The sequence below is a fragment of the Pteropus medius genome, unplaced genomic scaffold, assembly GCF_902729225.1.
Source record: "Pteropus medius unplaced genomic scaffold, Ma_sr-lr_union100, whole genome shotgun sequence".
NCBI classification, from domain to species: domain Eukaryota; kingdom Metazoa; phylum Chordata; class Mammalia; order Chiroptera; family Pteropodidae; genus Pteropus; species Pteropus medius.
In genome coordinates, this window is record NW_024344378.1 from 38,446,904 (window position 1) to 38,453,144 (window position 6,241).

General features: G+C 37.3%; 1 pseudogene; it reads left to right on the forward strand.

Moving 5' to 3' along the window:
- The first annotated feature begins 5,388 nt into the window (after window positions 1–5,388).
- LOC120609848 (uncharacterized) lies at window positions 5,389–5,507 on the forward strand (annotated as a pseudogene).
- The last annotated feature ends 734 nt before the right edge of the window (window positions 5,508–6,241 follow it).

The following is a 6,241-nucleotide window of genomic DNA, read 5'->3' on the forward strand; positions in this document are numbered from 1 at the left end:
AGGTTCATCAGTCACCTTTATAAATACAAACCTCAACCTCACCTGGTTCTGGGGGAAAGGATTGTAATGACTAAAGTGATACATGAAGAGGAAGTGGTGACTAAATTGATACATGAAGGATGAGTATGAGTTGACCAGGTGAGGAAGAATTAGGAGAAAAATAATCCAAGCACAGGGTACCACACGTGCAAAGGCCCTAGGCAGAAACAACTGTAGTTTATAGGAATTGAAGAAAAAGCCTGTGTTACGGAAGTATAATTACAAGGTTCAGGAAATGATGTTATGGGGAGGTTAAAGAGTATAGCAGGGACCAGTCAGGTATGTCCCAAGAGACAAGATTGAGCATTTTAGTCTTTATCTTCATTAAGCAAGAAGAGGTTTAAGCAGGAAGGTGACATGTTTGAATTTGTCTTTTTAAGTGTTGCTCTCTGGTTGATGTGTGAAGGCAGATGGAGAGTAATCTAACACTAAGATAGTGGTCATTTCAATTGGGGTGATGGAATAAGAGAGTGGACACATATCAGAGGTACTTGGAAGGATGAACAGACTTGGTGATGGATTAAATGAGACAACAGGTGGATATTCAGGAAGAACTGAAAAGCAAGGAAAATAGCATATTCTGTCCTCAGTGTGATGGCCAAAGATTTCTGATCTTTCGTCCCCTTAATCCTGTTCCTCCAGGCTCCCCCTCAGGTGGTTGAAATAAGGCATGAATGAACTAGCACCCTGTGTGCTCACTTCTTAATGGGTCCCAGAGATTGGGGTGGAGGAAATGGACAGATTTTAATGAATGTTTTGGTTTACAACCCACACCATCTGGTCAGGATAGACTTTGAATAGACAGGAGAGAGTAAGCTGCTAGCAAACATGTCACCACAACTCTAAGAAAAAAAAAATTTTTGATCAGAAACACAAGACCCTTTTTCTTACTGTGGTTGACTCCTTGAAGGAGTCTGCCCACCATTCTCAGGCCAGCAGGAGGTGCAGCACACGTGTAAGGGGCTCACCCTCTTCTTGCTGGCCTGTCATCCCTTTGTAAATCCAAACACACCCAACACAGGAAGAAACCGTGGCCCAATGGTCTCCTAGCTCTCATTCTGATTCATGTATATTTTACCATATCACGTGAATTGCTGTGAGTACATCAAAAGAATGTTCTTTCATCTGTGACACATTCAGCATATATAGATCTGATAACTTGAATCATACACAACAGGAAACATCATGATAAGTTATCTATTTTTACCAGGCCAAACTGGCAAATACTGTTGGGAAGGAGAGTGCTTTTGCTAAAGATGTCACTCACAGTGCAAAAGCAATGAAAATGCCTAATGATTTATTCTAGGAAAGTGGCCAAAGTTGACAAGTGTTTTAGGGCTGATAGTGCCCAGGAAAGGGGTGATCATTTCCATCAACAAGTGTATAAATAGCAGGAGGGGGAGGGCTGGGGGCTGACTTCTGGCCAGGAATAATGTGAAAGAAAGCTTAGCCTTCAAGACTGACCTAGGGAATACAGTAAATCACATTAATTTGGGTTTCGCTAATTCAGAATTCTTGAGTTTTGGAATCTCTATGCTAAAGCCTGAGATAAATAACATTCTAAAACATTTGTTTAACCTGCTTTTTAAAAGAACAAACTATTTTTAATCATACTAGCCATAACCATAGGCATTCAGCCAACCCAGTAAGGACAAGGTGATCTGTTCCCTGAGGCATGCATACAAGAACTACTACTTTAATTACTGTTGAAATTCCCTCTGGAACAGAGCTGTTTAATGGATCTTCCTGAGATAGTGGAAATGTTCTATAATTCAGAGTTTTCTAATACTGTAGCGACTAGAAAATGTGGCTACTGAGCCCTTGAAATATGCCTAATGTGATGGAGGAATGGACTTTAATTCTATTTAATTTTCATTCATTTAAATTTAAATAGCCACATGTGGCTAGCGGTTATTATATTGAATAGCACAGCTCTAGAAGGTCCAACTGGCCAATGTGCATGTATAGATAAACCCAAATACAGATAGGTCAATATCTGCACATGAACCTTAACACAAACACTAAAGTAGGGAACACTGTCTCTTCTTGGCAAAACTTCTTTAATCGATTAGGGGAAACTATAGCTGTAACATATTTTTTTCACTTGGGATTTACACATCAGAGACATTTAAATACTAACTAAACAAATAAATCATTGAGAGAGCATTAAGAAAAAAGCCTACAGTTATGGCATTTTCTAATCCAGCCCTGTCTTTTAGGTTAAATCTGATTGCACAAGGCTTGCTTGAATACAACTTCCAGAAAGTTGATGCAATGTTTGTTAGGCCATGTTCGAGTCACGCTGCTTCACTCCACGGTAGTTCAGTGTTTATCTCTGGAGACTGGAGAATATTCGGCATGAGGGAGATGACCAGGTGGGGAGAGGAGGGCCCGGGGCCAAGTGTGGAGGAATCCTTGACAAACGTTAATTTCAGTGTCCTCATCCTTGGACTTCAAACCTGGGTATATCCTGCTGCCCCGAACCAGAAATTCTAGTGATCAGCCAAAAATGTCAGCAGAACACCCTAAGGTTGTTTGTAAATTAATGAGGCAAAGAAGAGAGAAGACACCAAAAAATGGTATTAGGAAAGAAAAACGAATGCTGTAGAGATGTCTTAAATTATTAGAGAACGGCATTAACTTTAAGCCTATAAATTGGAAAACTTAGGATGAAAGAAGTTACTTTCTACAAAAAAAAAAATGAAATTAACAAAATTTTCCTAAGAAGAAATATAAAATTCAAATAACAATTAAAATTTGGATCAGGAGTCAAATAGTTCTCCACAAAAAGCACCAGGCCCAGATAGTTTTAAGAACTGTGTCAGAGAATTAATGAGGGAAAGCTACCCAATTTTTTTATGAGTTTATTTTGTCTTCAATACCAAAAATCAAAAAGGACAATGAAAAAAGAAAAAAATATAGACCAATCTCACTTATAAAGCAGATATAGAAATCCCAAGTAAATCAGCAAATTATAAAAGTTTGTTTATATATCTAGACATATAAATATGCATATATACATATGTGTGTATATGTAATATACTAAAATGATATACATATTTAATTGTAATAAAAACTATTATACAATGACCAAGAAGAGTTTATCCTAGAAATATAAAGAGGATGAAACATTACAAATTCTATTACTATAATACATGTAAAAGCCATCTGGAAAAATATTAACTTGGATCCACATCTCAAACAATACACAGAATACTTTTAAAGAAGAAAACATGGGAGAATTGTTTTATAATTCTGGAGTGAGGAAAGCCATTCTATGATTCAAAATTTAGAAACTATAAAAGATTGATTAGTTAGCTACATAAACATTACATTTCTATATGCAAAAAAAAAAAAAGGTGAATTCAAAATGTAAATTTTACCTTGGTAATAAATATTGCAATTTATATCACAAAGGGCTAATCTCTCTAATATAAAAAGAGGTCTTAGAAATCAAGAAGAAAGTGGAAAAATAACAATAAAATATACTAATCTCAAGTGTACAGTTCAATGAACTTTGACAAATGTGTACAGCCATGTGACCATGACCAAGAACAAAACATAGTTCACCTCTATTTTAACATAATGTTTTCTTAAAACACTCTCCAGTCAATTGACCTACTCTGACCAGGTAGGCAATCACTGTCCTGATTTCTATCATCAGATTTGTTTCACTTGTTTCAAAAATTGGGAACACAAAGATGTTTACCATCACATCACTGTTAATATTTAACATGGTACTACAGGTGTAACTTGATAGAGAAAAAAAATAAAAGACATCAAGTTTGAAAAGGAAGAAATAAAATTGAAATTTTTCTTAATATGATTATCCAGAAATCCAAGAGAATTTGTAGATAAATTATAATGAATGAGAGAGTGTGGCACATTTGCTGACTATATGATTAAAACATCCAAGTCCATAACATTTTTATCTACCAGCCGCAATTTAAATAATGCTTTAAAATAATTTTTGCAGAGAGCTTGATATATAGTACTCAATAGATATTAGCTACTGATGATGATGATGATAGTAGTAGTCGCTTTTTGGCCTAAGTTGAAGCAGAGAGGTGTCTTGCATGGAATATTCTTTATATGTAAATATCTAAAGTTGCAAAGACACCAATTCCCCAGGGAGAAAGTGTGTAGTAAGAACTGTTATGGCTGGATCGGTGCTGCCCATCCAAATACGTCCTGATGTGCTGGAAAGGAAGTGGCAAGTTTGCATAGGAGTCAAGGTTATCAAACAGGAAGACAAGGGAAGACTTCTTAGTCACCCATCACCTAGGCCTAGAGACTAGAAGGCTGTAGCTAGAAACTCCTCCCAACCCAGCTTCTTTGGCATGAAGATTGTGCTGCAGAAACACTGGTTGAGTGTCAGGGGTAAAGAGTAAGAGCAGCACCCGTGAAGCAGAACCCAGGATTTGGGGTCTGTGTTTCCTGACAGTGCTGCTTGCTATTAGCATGGATGCCTGCACATAGCCACCCCGAGCTCTCTCCATCTGGCCTCTTAGTGATGGCTCTTTTTCAGCTTGGGAAGTTCATTTTTTATTCATCATATATTCTTGCCCTATTGCCACACATTCTCATGGTCGATGGCATGTTTGTGCCAGGTCGTTTCTTCTGCTCGCCCATAGTCCACCCATACATCCCTCATTTTCATCAGAACCTGGGCCCCTGTGTCTTGCTCCATGCGAGTGGCATGGAGGAGCCCATAGAAAATTGTGAATGATAAGGTTCCTCTGCCCACCCGAAACCAAGGTATGCTGATCCCCACAGTAAATATTTTGGAAACAAAGATTTTTATTTGTAAAATAACTTCATTGGGAAGGCAAATCGTCATTCATCTTTCAAATTAAAGATGGAGAGTTTAATTCTCTTGCAATTCGCAAAGGCATGGCCATCTCCTGTGGTGCTCATTTACTCCATCATTAAAAAGTTATTTTTATACTGAAAAGAACATAGGTATATAATAGAAGGCAAAATTCGTTTGACTTTAAGATAAAACAGGCTGCTATAGGCTACAATCCAACATACAGTCACTGAGTGCTTCCTAGGTGCCGGCCTGGTGCGGAGACCCTGATTATAGCAGTAAGGCAGCACCCTCCTGTTCCTTCCAGAGCTTGATGTCTAACGAGGAAAACAGATAATGAAAGCAGTACTTTTAAGTGTGTTGAGTATTACTAAAGATGACAGTCAAGTTGATGTAGGAACATAGAGAAAAGGGACTGGGAACTTCAACTACAATTCAGGGAAGGCTTTTTTAAAGCCTTGACTTTTAAGTGGAGGTCTCGGAAGTAAAGAATGGGGAATAAGATACATGAAATCTCACAAACAAAACAGCATGGCATGGTCTACAGTCATGCCACCCTGAACAAGCCCGATCCTGTCTGATCTCGGAAGCTAAGTAGGGTCGAGCCTGGTTAGTACTTGGATGGGAGACCCCCTAGGAAGATCAGGTGCTGTAGGCGTAAAAAATAAAAAATAAGTGATTGTAAGCTGACAAGGTGCTTGCAATCTGTGAGGCCAACCAAGAGTTGCCTCGTCTAAAAAAAAAAACAACACAGCATGGGGTGTTCTCAGAACTGAGAGAGCAGAGGGGTCCGTGGTTGTGGTGGGAAAGCAGGACTTTTGGGGGAAGTACCTAAATAAGTAAATCTGAAAAGCACCAGCTTAGCACATTACAACTTTAGCACCACCTCCCATAAAACAGGAATAGTCAAATATTAGTCAAATAAATGATTTGAAAAATATTACCCCTTATGGGATAATTTACATTCTAAAAGAGAATGCCAGGCCCAGAAAGCCTGAGAGAACCAACTGGAAAACAATATGAAACAATAAGAGAATTCAAATATGAGTTGAAAAGTAAATACGTACAACCAATAGCTTTTCTTAAACCATTACTTGTTAGAAATTGTGATTTAAAAAAAAAAACTCCTATTTAAAATAGCAACCAAAAAGAATCCTAGGAATAAACGTAACAAGTAATTTTCAGGGACTTTATTAAAAACTCTTTAATAGACAACTGACAAACCTAAAGATGACCTAAGACACTGATAGATGAACTATTATCTTTGATGGAAAGGTAATTCTTCCTAAATTAACATAAATTTAATAAAATCCTAATTAAAAAGCAATTTTTTAACTTAATGAATTTGTAAAACAAATAATGAAGATTAATCAGAAACCTTCTTGAAAATAG